At 41.6% G+C, this 13,328-nt stretch overlaps 1 protein-coding gene and 1 long non-coding RNA gene across 3 annotated transcripts in view; one reads left to right on the plus strand and one right to left on the minus strand.

Annotated features, from left to right (window-relative positions):
* Pax3 (paired box 3) overlaps nucleotides 1-13,328 on the minus strand; it is a 96,181-nt gene that overhangs the window by 74,701 nt on the left and 8,152 nt on the right. The gene's annotated exons all lie outside the window — the stretch shown is intronic.
* LOC116088626 lies at nucleotides 7,434-10,871 on the plus strand. The gene is made up of 2 exons (XR_004117948.1): nucleotides 7,434-7,607; nucleotides 10,466-10,871. It is a non-coding gene; the product is annotated as an uncharacterized LOC116088626 (long non-coding RNA).

Raw genomic sequence — 13,328 nt, forward strand, 5'->3', positions numbered from 1 at the left:
AAAGAAAGAAAGAAAGAAAGAAAGAAAGAAAGGAAGGAAGAAAGGAAGGAAGGAAGGAAGGAAGAAAGGAAGGATGAGTTTTAGATTTTAAGTGATTTCTTCTTCACAAATTTTTTCCCAAATTGTTTTACCTAGAAGATGTTCATTGACACAAATAACATTTTCAAAGAATTTTTAGATGTATATTTGCGTCTCTACTCAAGGCAAAATAAGAAAAGAAAAATAGAGGAAAAAAGAAAATGTTTCTTTGCCAGCTTCTGTTTCTGACAACAGTTTAGTTCACTCACCTAACATACACTTAAGAAAAAGTGCTGTAGAATCAGTCAGGGTAGTGAAGAACACCCTTGTCTACGGCCCCCCCATTCCTTCTCTATCTCTCCCACCTCTCTCCCTCTCTTCCTCTCTTTCAGGATCATTTCAAATACTGATTTGGTCAGCCAGAACCTCCGTGTCCCTGGAAACAGAAAGAAATCGCTACTGTTCTTCAGAAGGCCGTATCATTTTTATACAAATACAGAAGTTTAACAGCCCCCACACAGCACCTCATACTTTTCCAGCCTCTTCTATAAGCCAAGTTTTGTCAGCAAGAGCAAGGAAGCATGCATCCCATGTGAGGACAAGGCAGAGTTGTCTGATCACATGTAGGAACACACAGAGCTGTGCCTTCTCAGCTTCTGAACCTACCTGCCACCCTCTGGTACCTAAAGCCTTCCCGCCCCAACCCAAAGACAAGACGAGACAGGATAGCCACTTGCCTGGGACATTGAGTCCACCCTTGTCCCGAATACTGTCCCAAGCACACACACGGAGAGGAACAGAGCGTCAGCCCTGAGATTAATCCGTTCTCACACATGACTGGGCTGTGTTCCCATGCATTCCCCATACAGGTGCTTGCCATCTCACCCCACCTCTGCTGAAGACAGATGGCAGTGGATGCTGTAGCATTTGAGACTTAGATGTGCCCATCTAGAGAAGGAAACCCATCACATCTTAGTTCTCGCATCATTTGCAAAGATCAGGGGATATTAAGACATTGCTGGGATCCTTGTCAGAGCCACAAAAGGGCCTTGCACAGGTGCGGCTCCACACGCTCATTAACTCTATGGAGAATCTACCTCTGGAGGCTGAGGATGTGACTCAATTAGTAGAATGCCTGTCTAGCGTGAATCCCAGGGTTCAATCCTCAGCAACCACAAATCAGGTTGGCCACACCTGTATTCCTAGCACTCTGAAGGTACAAACTGGAGAATTGGGTGTTTATGATCATTTTTGGTTACACAGCAAACTGGAGGCTAACCTAAGCCACATAAAATTATGTCTCAAAAACAAACAGTAAAGAGAAAACTCACTTCTGACAAGTGTCCCTCTTAATAGAGGTAGTCTGTTGTCAGAGTCTTAAATCCACTGACCCAATATTCACAGAATATCAACAGATTCTAACTCCCAAAGCTAAGATCCAATAGAGCCTATGATAAATTTAATAGTACATAAAACTAAGAACAGACAAAATAAAGCCCTGCTGTTAATCCAGAGGCTCATGGCTTGTGTCCTCTAAAGTGATGTGTTTCTGAGGGTCTCTGGAACCTAAGCATGTGGCTCAGTTGGTAGGAATACCTGCCTAGCACACTTGAAACCCCGTGTTCAATCCCTAGCATCACATGACCCAGCACCTCGACTCTGGATTCTAGAGGCTCTGGGGATATGAACCCTTGAGGTTGCTACATCCAAAAAGACTATCCCTCATATCTTAGGTCTTCTGAAGAAGGGCAGAGGCATTTCCTCAGACCTCTGACAAGTGTCCTGGAGCCATTGAAAGTGGGAACACTCAGATCAGTTTGGCCACATAGGAAAAGCTTTCAGACGGGAGACGAGATGAGCCCCACACTGTACATTCCTGATTTATGGCTCTGAACCTGAAAGGCCTGGCATGCTTTTCCATGGCTAAGAAGATCAAAACACCAAAGCCAAGGCCCTTCCCTGACACAGAAGATGTGGGAGCACCAGAGTGGAGAATTGACTTGACCGCTTCTAAGACAACTCAGTGGAGCACTGTCCTCTAGATCCTCCCTACCAGCAAGAAGAGCTCTCTTGGCTGAACTGATCCTGTCTGTACACATTCAAGACAGGATTTGCTGAGAGGAGGGGCACTGGGAACCTGTTTCTGGCCTCCGTAGATGCCTCTAATCTCACCTTTCCTCCATATTAAATTGGCCAGTCCCAAGATCCCTTTGCAAAGTGATGACGCCTCTGACGGATGAAGCTGTTGAGTTTCTATGTGAACAGGGCAAGCTGAATGGAAAAGGATGTGTGTGGGGTAGGTATCATGGGAGGAGGCAGCTGGAAGCAAGACAAGAGAGAGAAGGGAGGCAAAGGGACCAGCCCAGAAACTGACCACTCCCCCTACCCCAGGTCAACCCACATGCTAGTAGATGAGGGAAAGCATTTTCAAATGTCTTAGGGGAGGAGGTTAGAGAGCAGGGAGATTCTCAGCCATACCTGTGAAAAAGCTAAGCTTGTTGGGGGGGCCATGGTTTCCTATACAGAACTACCTGAGTGACAGTTCATTGTATACTTCCTAAGGCTCTTCCAGAAGGATTTTCCATGTTCAGAAATGTCAGTGTGAAAGATAGGCATTGTCTTTTCTATACATGGGAACCCTCATGGTTTTAATGTGGGTTTTTTTTACTTTTAAAAAGTAGAAAGGATTCTTTTGAGGGTAGGGGAGTCATTAAAACAGTGACACTAAATTATAATCATTGAATAGAATGATGAAAGTTAGCCAACAAAGACAAAGACAAAAATTCAGTTCTGAGTAGTATTTCTCGTCTATCTGACCAAGGTATATCCTTGGCTCTCCAATACAAATTAAGCCTGCCTTCTGACCCATGCAAGAACTGCATTCCCCTCCTCTACTGGCCACTTACGATAGCTCCTACATCCCAAGTATCCACCGGTTTTGTCTTCATAGAGGCCCAAAAAGACATAGCACGGAGAGGAAGAAGACACAAAGAAGCCAACTTTCATTGAACAAGCTGAAAGAAGCCTCAAAACTGATCTCCAGGTGGGTGAGGATTTGAGTCGCCATTCTGACCTTCCACTAGAGCCATGTTCCCATCTAAAGGCAGCTTTCCCAATACCAGGGAACCCCTCTCACTCAAGCACACTGGAGTCTTGTTCTTTGGGATTTTCTGGCCTGACATTTTATCCCAAGTTATCCCTTTGCCCTCTTCTCCCAGACAAGCATTCAGCAAGTATTCAGAGCTCAGCAGGACCAGTGAGCACAGACAGACATTGGCTTCCAGTGAGAGACTGCAGAAGTTGCCTCTCTACCGCTTTGTAATAAGTGTGTGTTGCACGCAGACACATGCCATGGATGCGTCCTGTCTGCATAACACCAACCAGTCCCCCACCTGGAAGGCATCCACCCTGGATGAGCTCCCAAGTCTTATTTTTTTTTCTCTTAACTTTTATTTAAGTAGTTTTATTTTTTTTAAGATTTATTTATTTATTATATGTAAGTGCACTGTAGCTGTCTTCAGACACACCAGAAGAGGGCATCAGATCTCATTACGGATGGTTGTGAGCCGCCATGTGGTTGCTGGGATTTGAACTCAGGACCTTTGGAAGAGCAGTCAGTGCTCTTACCTGCTGAGCCATCTCTCCAGCCCCCCAAGTCTTATTTTTGCTTTGGAAGATTACTAGTCTACCCCAGGAATTATGAGGACCTCCTGTTATACTTCCTAGAATGGCCTCCCACGCCTTTTACAGTCTGAGAGGGTATCAGTAAGCTAGAAACATTCCAGACACTGAGATCTCACCTACTTGGGAATCATGAAATAGAAAATGAACGCTCACCACCTCTGAGTCCCTTCCTCTTCTGAGAGTAGGCATGGGGAGATGGCGCAATGGGTAAGAGTTCTCACTTTGTAAGCCTGAGAATTTGAATCTCCAGGACCTACATATATTTAAAATGCCAGGAATGGCTGTGCATGCCTACAACCCCCAGCACTGGGGGATAGAAACAGGTGAACCCCAAGAGCTTGTTGACGAGCCTAAACGGTAAGTATCTGGTTGAGTGGGAAAACCTGTCTCCAGGAAATAGATTAACATAATAGAACACACACACATGTCCTGCTGTGTCTTCCACACACATGCACGTGACTAAACACTCACATATATGCAACAGGTACAACACGCACGTGTGCAAACACACACACACACACAGAGAAAGTTTACAAATTAAAAGTGAGAGTGTCTCTCCTTGGGCTTGAGAGATGGCTTACTGGTTAAAAGCACTTGTTATTCTTGCAAAGAACGTGGGCTTGGTTCCCAGCACCCACATGTTGGCTCACAACTATACTCAACTCCAGTTCCAGATCATCAGGATCCTTTTTCTGGATTCTATATGCATCAGACACATATACAGTGAACATGCTCGCACACAGGCAAAACATTCATGTACATAAAATAGTAAGAGTCTTTATTAGAGTCTAAAATAATAATTAACTCTACCAAAAGACATCTGCTCAGAGCGATGAAACTAGTCCCCTAGGGGCTGACTCTACTTATCATCTCTCTTTACCTACAAATAAAAGCATTGTAAGACTGGGCCATATATCCAGAGTTTCATCACTCTACACCTGGTGGCGCTGAGACAATTCACTCTAGATGGTCTAAGTTTCCTGAGAACAACATTGCAACCACTCAAAAACACATCAGGATCTTCGTGTTGGGATTAGCCACCTGTAGACCTTCCCTCCTGCATAGGGAGCTGGATTCTCTTACAGGTAAGAATGAGATGTAGCCACAAAAGATGGGCCTGATTCAATTCAAAATCATGCATGGGGTTGGAAGAGGGAAAAAGGCTGCTTTTGATTCTTTCCAGCTCTCTGCAGCTGTCCTTAACCCTAAGCCGGTTCACACTGTCTAACTGACCACTTTAGATCTCACAGGCAAAGCAGGGGGAAAGCAGAGGGGATCCTGAAAGCTAGGGGTGTCTCTCTTAGCTTGCGGAATGTGTGCCTTTCTGCCTGAGTATCTTGGGATGGCCACCAGAGTAATCAAGAGAGAAGCCTTGTTCTTCTTTTGCAGTTTCTGTTTTAACCAGTTAAGACTTTAATTTTCAGAAGGTTTTTATTTCACTGGCCCTCTATTTTTCCTGCTGCTGGATGCTCTGTTCCTAAGAAGAGGTGGCTTGAAATAGTTGGTTCATAATATCTACTGCTATCACACCACCCCCCACCTCTGGGCTTTTGGGGGGGTGGCTTGTCTTTTCCGGAGAACTGGCGCACAGATCTTTCTGGCTTGACTCAGACTAACTCCCAATTTAGGAAAGTCTGAGCCACTGAGTCCCCAAGCATCAGATTTAAGGGGAAATAGGCCAAAATGATTTGAGAGAGGTAAGGTATGTGGTAAAATATAAAAAGTCTTTTGTGCAGAAGAAGGGAACGGATACATACTCCCTTAAAATGTGCAACATTAAAAGTCGGCCATTACCAAGTGAAAAAAACTCCAAGTCAGCACTTTTCAAAGTTAGATACAGCACTATGTTTTGTGACTTACTAGTTCAAAGCCAGCTTGGAGATCCGGGGAAGACAATTTCTCTTTTATACCTTAATGGTTAGAATAAGTTGCTTCTAAATTTTATAAACTGCCCATAATCTCTCTAGTATAAAACAAACATAAGAAAAAAAAAGCTTAATACCTATTTCTATTTTGAATAGGAGTGAAATTAAATAAATTGTAAACAAAAAAGAATTTTAAAACGACCCAATGAGTAGAAGAAAAAGATTGCTTCGATTTAGAAGATGTTCTGTTTGGAGAAAGAAAGGAATATTGGACATGTTTCTAGAAGGCAGTCACTGCTAGTGGGACAAGCAGGCATTTACTAGTAATTTACTAGTCTAATTTAATAGTCGTTTCAAAACTTCCACCCACAGACTGTGACAGAGGGGAAATGTCTTGTGTGCCTAGCACAGGGCTCCGCCACACCCAGGGTAAACACTCTCCTGCCTTTCAAATGTCCAGCTTCTCCACCATTTGTTCTCCGTGTACAACCTAAACTCCAGCAAAGCTCTCAAAAATCACAAACGCCATTCCCTTATTTTATAAATAAACTCACATCTGTGCCAACTGGTGCTGTCACATTGGAGACAGTCTGACTAAAATAAATCAATCTCTGCCAATATAATGGAATACTATGCAGCTATACAAACAGAGCTGACAAAGCCCCGGAGAAGAGTAATTGCTGAGACATAATGCAGGGGTTTTTTGCTTCTTCTTCTTCTTCTTCTTCTTCTTCTTTCTTTCTTTCTTTTTTTTTTTTTTTTTTTTTTTTAAAGAGGTAGAGTTCCATTGACACTGAAAATTGCCATTTCTAGAAAAGGTTTAAAAAATGTATACACACATGAGTGACGGCATGTTTGTTCATAATTTCCAGAAAAACAAGGTATTGATTGATATCTAGTAGGCAGAGGAAAGAAAATATGTTACCCTGCTTTTAGGTATAGCTTTTGAATTTTGTACAAAGCAAGTGTTTTATCCACCCCAAAATAAATATGGTGGTTCGAATGATAAACTGGCTGGAAGTCTATACCAACTGAGTGTTGGCTTGTTGGGACATGATCTCAAGACAAAAAGTCTGTCCATGGAGCTGAGGCCTGGCTCTCAGACCCATGAAGTATCCTCACGTCTGAGAGCCTTCAGGGGGGATAGAGGGCATCCAGAAAAAAGGTGGCATGCTCTCCAATAAGTTTTTATCAGTTTACTGGGGCCCGGGCCAGCCAAGGAGCAGCGACTGCCTGCTGTGCGGCCTAAGCCACAACAGCTGCATAAACCGCCATGCCCCAGCTTGACCTATTTCTGAGACAGTTCAGAGCAGTGTATGCGGGGATAAGAAAACAACCTTCCATGCAGCCTGGGCCTGCAGAGTCACGAGGCTCCAGCCGGAGACAGGGGCAGGAGTTCTGAGTCCCCGGAGCCTCATGACCAAACTACTTTCATTTCATTCACAGTGCATACCAGTAATGGAGGACACACACACACACACAGCATCACCACCACTTTTGGGTGCCTGTGGGGTTGGATAGAAGGAAATGAAATTAAAAGGTCATTGTGATTTAACCTCCACCCGAAGATGGCTACTTTAGAAAGCTTCGTCATTAAGTCTAAACTCCAGTTTTAAGAAGGATCACGCACAAAGAACTAAGGATGTGCGGGTAATCATCTCACGTGGCAGAACTTCGAGGACATTTAAGAATGAGTAGGCTGAAAGAGGCAATAACGGGAAATGGTGGGGAACGACTCCAATTAAACGGGTTTCCGAATTTCAGGAGCAAAAGCTACTATGTTGAGATCAACTTTCACAAAGCAGTTTGCCTGCCTTTGAGCAGACAAAATAAACAAACAAATAAACAGAAGTTTGCAAACAGCAAATTCATCGGAGAGAGAAATAGCCTGGCACGAGAAAGGAATTAAATATCCTTTGAAAGGCAGTGAAATTTTTAGAATTTTGTTGTTTTTCAGACCTATGAAATCAATGAAGTTTTCCTACGAAAAAGCTACCTGTGAACTCAAGTTGCTGATGTGGGGAAAGTGCAGTGTGTGGAGTAAGTATGTGGGGTGTGTGTGTGTGTGTGTGTGTGTGTGTGTGTGTGTGTGTGTGTTTGGTCTTCATTGTTGCTAAGCCTTGAATGAAGCTTTTATCTGCCCTTGGGCAAAGCCCATCTGCTGATCTGTGGGCTGGTCACTTTCTCTCGGCATATTTAGAGTTTTGTGTCCCCTACCCCAGCAGGACTTTCAGCTTTGCTAGGATAGGTGTAATTCGCACACAGCCATCTTCTCACTTGTTCTCACTTGAACCCTTGGAAACTAGCATGACCCACTTCATCTCATGAGTACCAAAAATGAAGTTCAGGAAGTCATACCTAAATAGTTTGAGTTGCTTGGTCTCAGTTAAACAGCCTCACTGGTAGGGCAAGCACTGGCCAGACACTTTTACTCTGGGCAATATGTTCTTTTAGAGCACAGGAACATACAGAAAAGTACTAAATCAGACAGGACAAAAACACTCCAGTCTCCAATGACTTTCAACTGGGAAACTGTCTAGTGTAGGCTTCAGAAAAATGAAGGCTACCATTTTCTTTACAATGATATAAATTACACCAATTAATTTTCTTTAGTTCAAATTAAACTCAGCTCTGATAATTGAGAGAAACAAACACACTTACACTTCAGACACAATTTTCTTAATGATGATGATACATTTGAATATTAAGCTTTAGGACACATGTTTGAGACTTTGGGGTGGGGGTGAGTAATAATGCATTCTGGAATTGTTGATCCCTGGGTTCAATCCCTAGCATCAGAGAAATTAAATAAACAAACTCCATGTTTATTCTAGAACTTTATGCTAAGAAACAAGAGGGATGTATGACTGCCCACTTTTTAATATATCTATGTGAGTCATTTAATAAAAAAAAATCACAAAATCAAAGTGCCGACTTTCTTCCAAAACGCAAACATGTGACCAAATCCGAATTCACTGTAGACACAAAAATAAATGGAACCAATTCCATGCTATAATACAAACCGCGAAACACTTAACTTTCTTAGCTATTTTATCCTATTTGACTTGGGATGTCCATCCAATGGTATAAGACTGAGTGCATTTAATGTACAGTTATTTCTAGAGCCATACTTACCAGTTTTATTTTTAAGAGCCACATTTAAGTTTCTATAAATCTACTTTTTAAATTTTTACTATGATCTTATGAATCATTACATGCTGAAAATAGAGCTGTAACCCACTTCCTCATCCTTGCTGGTGGGTGCTGAAGAGATACCCTTGCTCACTGCAAAGCATTTTAATCAGCTATGTCTGAATGGAATCTGTTGAGTTGGATCCAGAACAGGCAGAATTGGCCCCTCAGATTGAGAGCTGATATTAATATGTTATTATAGATGCCATAAAACTGAACAGCTAAACACCTATAAGAAAATTTAGCCAGGAAGTTATTGAATGGCTCCAAGGGCACAGACATACAATAGATTGGAAGTTTTGTTTTGTTCTTGTTCTTGTTTTGTTTTGCTTGTTTGTTTTTTCCTTCATGAAATCTAGCCTCCATAGGAAAAATCGTTTGCCACTGCAGTAAAAGAACATACAATTTCAGATGGCTTAGATTCACTTACTTTGGCCCAGTGGGGAGTGTGTGTTCTTCCTTTCTGCTCTACTAGAAATCCTGCAGTGGGATTTTAAATGCTGTAAACTTTTTGCTATTTGCCATGTAAACTAATTTGTCTTCTCAACATTTCCCTTTTGGGAGAAAAGTGTATCAAATCAAGTTTTAAATTTTACCCAGGTGCTCCTTATTGAAATACAATTTCTTTCTTTTCTTTTTTTTTTTTTTTTTTTTAAAGAGAAGTGGCCATTTATACAGCAAAAATATCTGTTCCTCTTTTATTCGGAACAAAGGAAAGCTGGTAAACCAAGGCAGGAGTTTATAAAATCTGTGTGATTATCCTCAGCTACATTTTCAGCTCTCCCTTTGACAAGGGCAACTTTCTAAGGTAGTGGTTCTCAACCTGTGGGTCGAAACCCTGGGGGTGGGGGGGGGGAGGAATGTCACAGAGGTTGCCTTCAAAGATCAGAAAACACGGATAATTTCATTACAATCCATAACAGTAGCAACATTACACTTATAAAGTAGCAATGATGGGGGGGGAGGGTCACCAGGGCGGAAGGAACTGTGTTAAAGGGTCTTAAGGTTAGTAAGGTTGAGAAGCACCGTAATGCATCTCAATCAACTAGACAGTGGGTGATGATTGCTAATGTCACAATGGGAACTGAAGTGTCTCATTGTTTCAGTTTTTAATCCCAGCAGATACCTCTGGAGGGAGGCTTATTAGAGAGGTAATATTCTAAAAAAAAAAAAAAAAAAAAAAAAAAAAAAAAAAAAAAAAAAAAAAAAAAAAAAAAAAAAAAAAAAAAAAAAAAAACCTGCCCACTGCAATGGTGATAGAAAGAGGAGAATGCCTGATTTCCTGAAGACTGGGGTGGGGGAGGGAGGATTGTTAGCATTTCCCAGTAGGACAGTGGTTCTCAACCTGTGGGTCGTGACCTCTTAGGTGGAAGCAGCCTTTTCATAAGGGTTGCATAGCAGATGCCCTACATATCAAATATTTACATCATGATTCATAACATTGGAAAAATGCAGTTGTGAAGTAGCAACAAAAATAATTTTGTGGTAGTGGGGGGTCACCATACATGAGGAACTACATTGAAGGGCTGCACCAGTAAGAAGGTTGAGAACCACAGTTTAAGAGGACCTGGGGCAGCCATAGGGCACACTCCTCCTCCCAGGTTGATGTTCATCTGCAGAGAGAATGACGAGGTCAAAGCTCTCTTTCACTTTCTCTCTCTGCACATGACACATAGCAAAGTATGGTGTTTTCAATTTCGCTGCAGGATTTGAAGTAAGAGAAAATGGAAGAGAGACCCTTGGCAAGTTCATAGGTCCCCAGATGGAGCCAGTCTGTTCTTCGATCAACAGTCTTGTCTTGCTACTAAGATCAGGTCCAACTCTAGATCTGGGATCTACAGTCTCCCTGGCAACGTTTGAGCACACAGTCTAACATTCAAGAGGAGAAAGTTGCTTTAACTCTCTACGTGTATAAAGACACATGTACATGTAAAAGACAATAATGCATACCTGACCCAAGGAAGGCAAACCATCACATATTCCAGCTGACTCTCACCTGCTGCTCTATCAATTCCAGGCAGTTATGCTACATTGTAATGATTGATTAGCTATGCTAGTGAGTATTTAAACATGGATGGATCACTAATAAATAAATTGTGAGTTAACATAGGTGATTCTGACATAAAATATTTTAAAGCATGTATAATATAAATATACCCAGTATTGACTACCTGCCAAGATGCACCTTGTTTAAGAATGAAAAGGTAAATAATAAGAAAAAGTAAACCCTAAATAATAAAAAAAGTAAACCCTTATAAAACCATTATTTAGAATCAAAATCGCACTGCAAAGGGGTTGGCAAAGCCTCAGACGGTGGCACATACATGACATACAGTGAAATATCCAAAACCTGACTCTGGCATAAATGGTAGAACCTCAGAGTAATTTGTTGGAATTTGCAAATTAAGCACAGAAATGGTATATTTCCAAAGGAGCCCTTGAAAGAATTTTTTTGCCATCCTAAAAAAGGAAAAAAACCAATGCAAACATATTAAATTCTTAAACAAACAAAAACCTAATAGTTGATCTAAAAATCAACAATTACAGAAGTCATGATGGGATTCCAGTGGGTTTTTTTTTGTTATGTTTTTGTTGTTTTGTTTTGTTTTTTTCCGGCAGTCAACATGTGGGAATGCACTAACTTCTGTGCTGTTACCTCAAACTCTGATGGCTCTCACAGAGTAGCTTGCGGGATAAGTATGCCTTTATAAAACCCAGCACCAGCTTGATTCTTAGTGACCAATAAACGCCAACAGCATACATTGCACACACAAACACATATCTGCTCCCATATTACAGGGATTTTAAAATATACAAGAGAATTATCTAACCACCTGTAAACACAAAATTACAGAAATGTCACACATAGAAGGATGAACCCACTATCCCTCATAATCCTCTGTGTAATTTATTCTCCATCTAATTTTACATTTAAAAAAAAATCTGATATCGTTTCTACACAACATTGAAGCCTGGATGTCAGTTACAGTGACAAATTCATATTTAGAGAATTTGCCATAACAAGATAGTAGCTCCCCTTCCCCCTCCCTAAAGGAGAATCAACTTGATTTAAAAAAAGAAAAAATCACCGTCTCAGTCTCAGACTCAGTTCTGAACACGAAATAGCCACAGGATAATTGAAAAAACACCCCATGAGCCTTCTCTATACGACAACAACGTGGGACTGGTTTCTCCTGTTTCTTCAAGGAGAGTGTGGTCATCTCCTCCTTGGAGATTTCAGAGGAAAAGGAGGATTTTCCACAACAGATAAACTGAAATGATCCCGCTTTGATCTGTGTGGTAAGAAGCCCTAACAAAAGAAGGTGGCTACTGAGGGGCTGAGCTCTCGGCCTTTTAATGGATGACAGTGGTATTAACAAACAGCTACTTAATCAATATTTGGCCAGAGCTGCAGAAAACGCCCCTTTCAGATTTTAATTCCTAGTTATAAAACTACCCTAGAGCAGCCAGTGAGATAAGACTCGAAGCTGACTTCTTAATTGCCCTTTAGTGGCTGGAGAGTTGCTCGGGTACAGTACGTTCTCCTTCTTAATAGTTCCTTAATCTTCATTTACTGAAGTGCATAAATAAGTTACCTGTCAGAGGGTCCCACTGAACTAAGACTTTCTGGGTCCCAAGCCAGGCCAAACTTGTCACTGAACTTTTCATTTTTCTGGCCGTGTATTAGTATATATCTTAAAGATTTCATCTCATGATTAAGAAGGATATTTTGTTTTGTTTTGTCCTCAGAATATTCATGGATGTTGAAACAGCTAGGGTTTGGGTGCAACACTCCTATTCACTTGATTGATTTCTGTATATTCCACTTGCCTGAACCGAGACACACTTTCTGGTTCCGCCTCACCGCCCGGGTGGGTTTTATGACTCAGCCCTGGGGACTCTTAAATGACCCTTCAGTAATTATTACACACTGGAAGCCCCTACCTCCTGTTCCGGTGCTATCAACAATCACATCAAACCCCCAAAATAAACATATGATTTCAAGCATTAATTAGAAAATCTGAATGTTTTCAATAAGGCTAACAAGAAAGCATACAGCAATCATCCCAGTCAAAGAAGTTAAAATAAAAATGCGAAGGGCAGAGTCCTCCCCCCCCCCACAATACCTCCCCATTGTTTAGACTAGCATGCTATTGCAGTATGGTGACCCAGTTCAAGTACTGTCATCACCAAGCCTTTTTTTCTTTTTTAACTGGGGGCTTTCTTTGAGAGCAATTGCAAAGGTTTCAAAACTTTAAAAATGAGCTTCAAGTCCAGATATGATGCTGATTGCAGACTCCTGGTCCTGATAAATGGACTTCGGGAATGGTCAGGAAGTGCCCAGCAATAAAAGATGGGTCCGCAAATCCTACGCCTGATTATTTTAATCTGTGGGAAAGTTCATCCTGTGCTTCCACGCCACACCAACCTGACACCAACAACTCCCTTCCTTACCAACTTGGAAGAAGCAAATGGCTCTGCTTTTCACAACACGACTCCCTTCATTTGAAAGGGCTTTCCGTACTGGAAATGAAATAGTCTAAGAACTTTACCTTTTTTTTTTTTTTT

Source organism: Mastomys coucha, unplaced genomic scaffold (genome assembly GCF_008632895.1).
Source record: "Mastomys coucha isolate ucsf_1 unplaced genomic scaffold, UCSF_Mcou_1 pScaffold14, whole genome shotgun sequence".
In the NCBI taxonomy this organism is placed as follows: domain Eukaryota; kingdom Metazoa; phylum Chordata; class Mammalia; order Rodentia; family Muridae; genus Mastomys; species Mastomys coucha.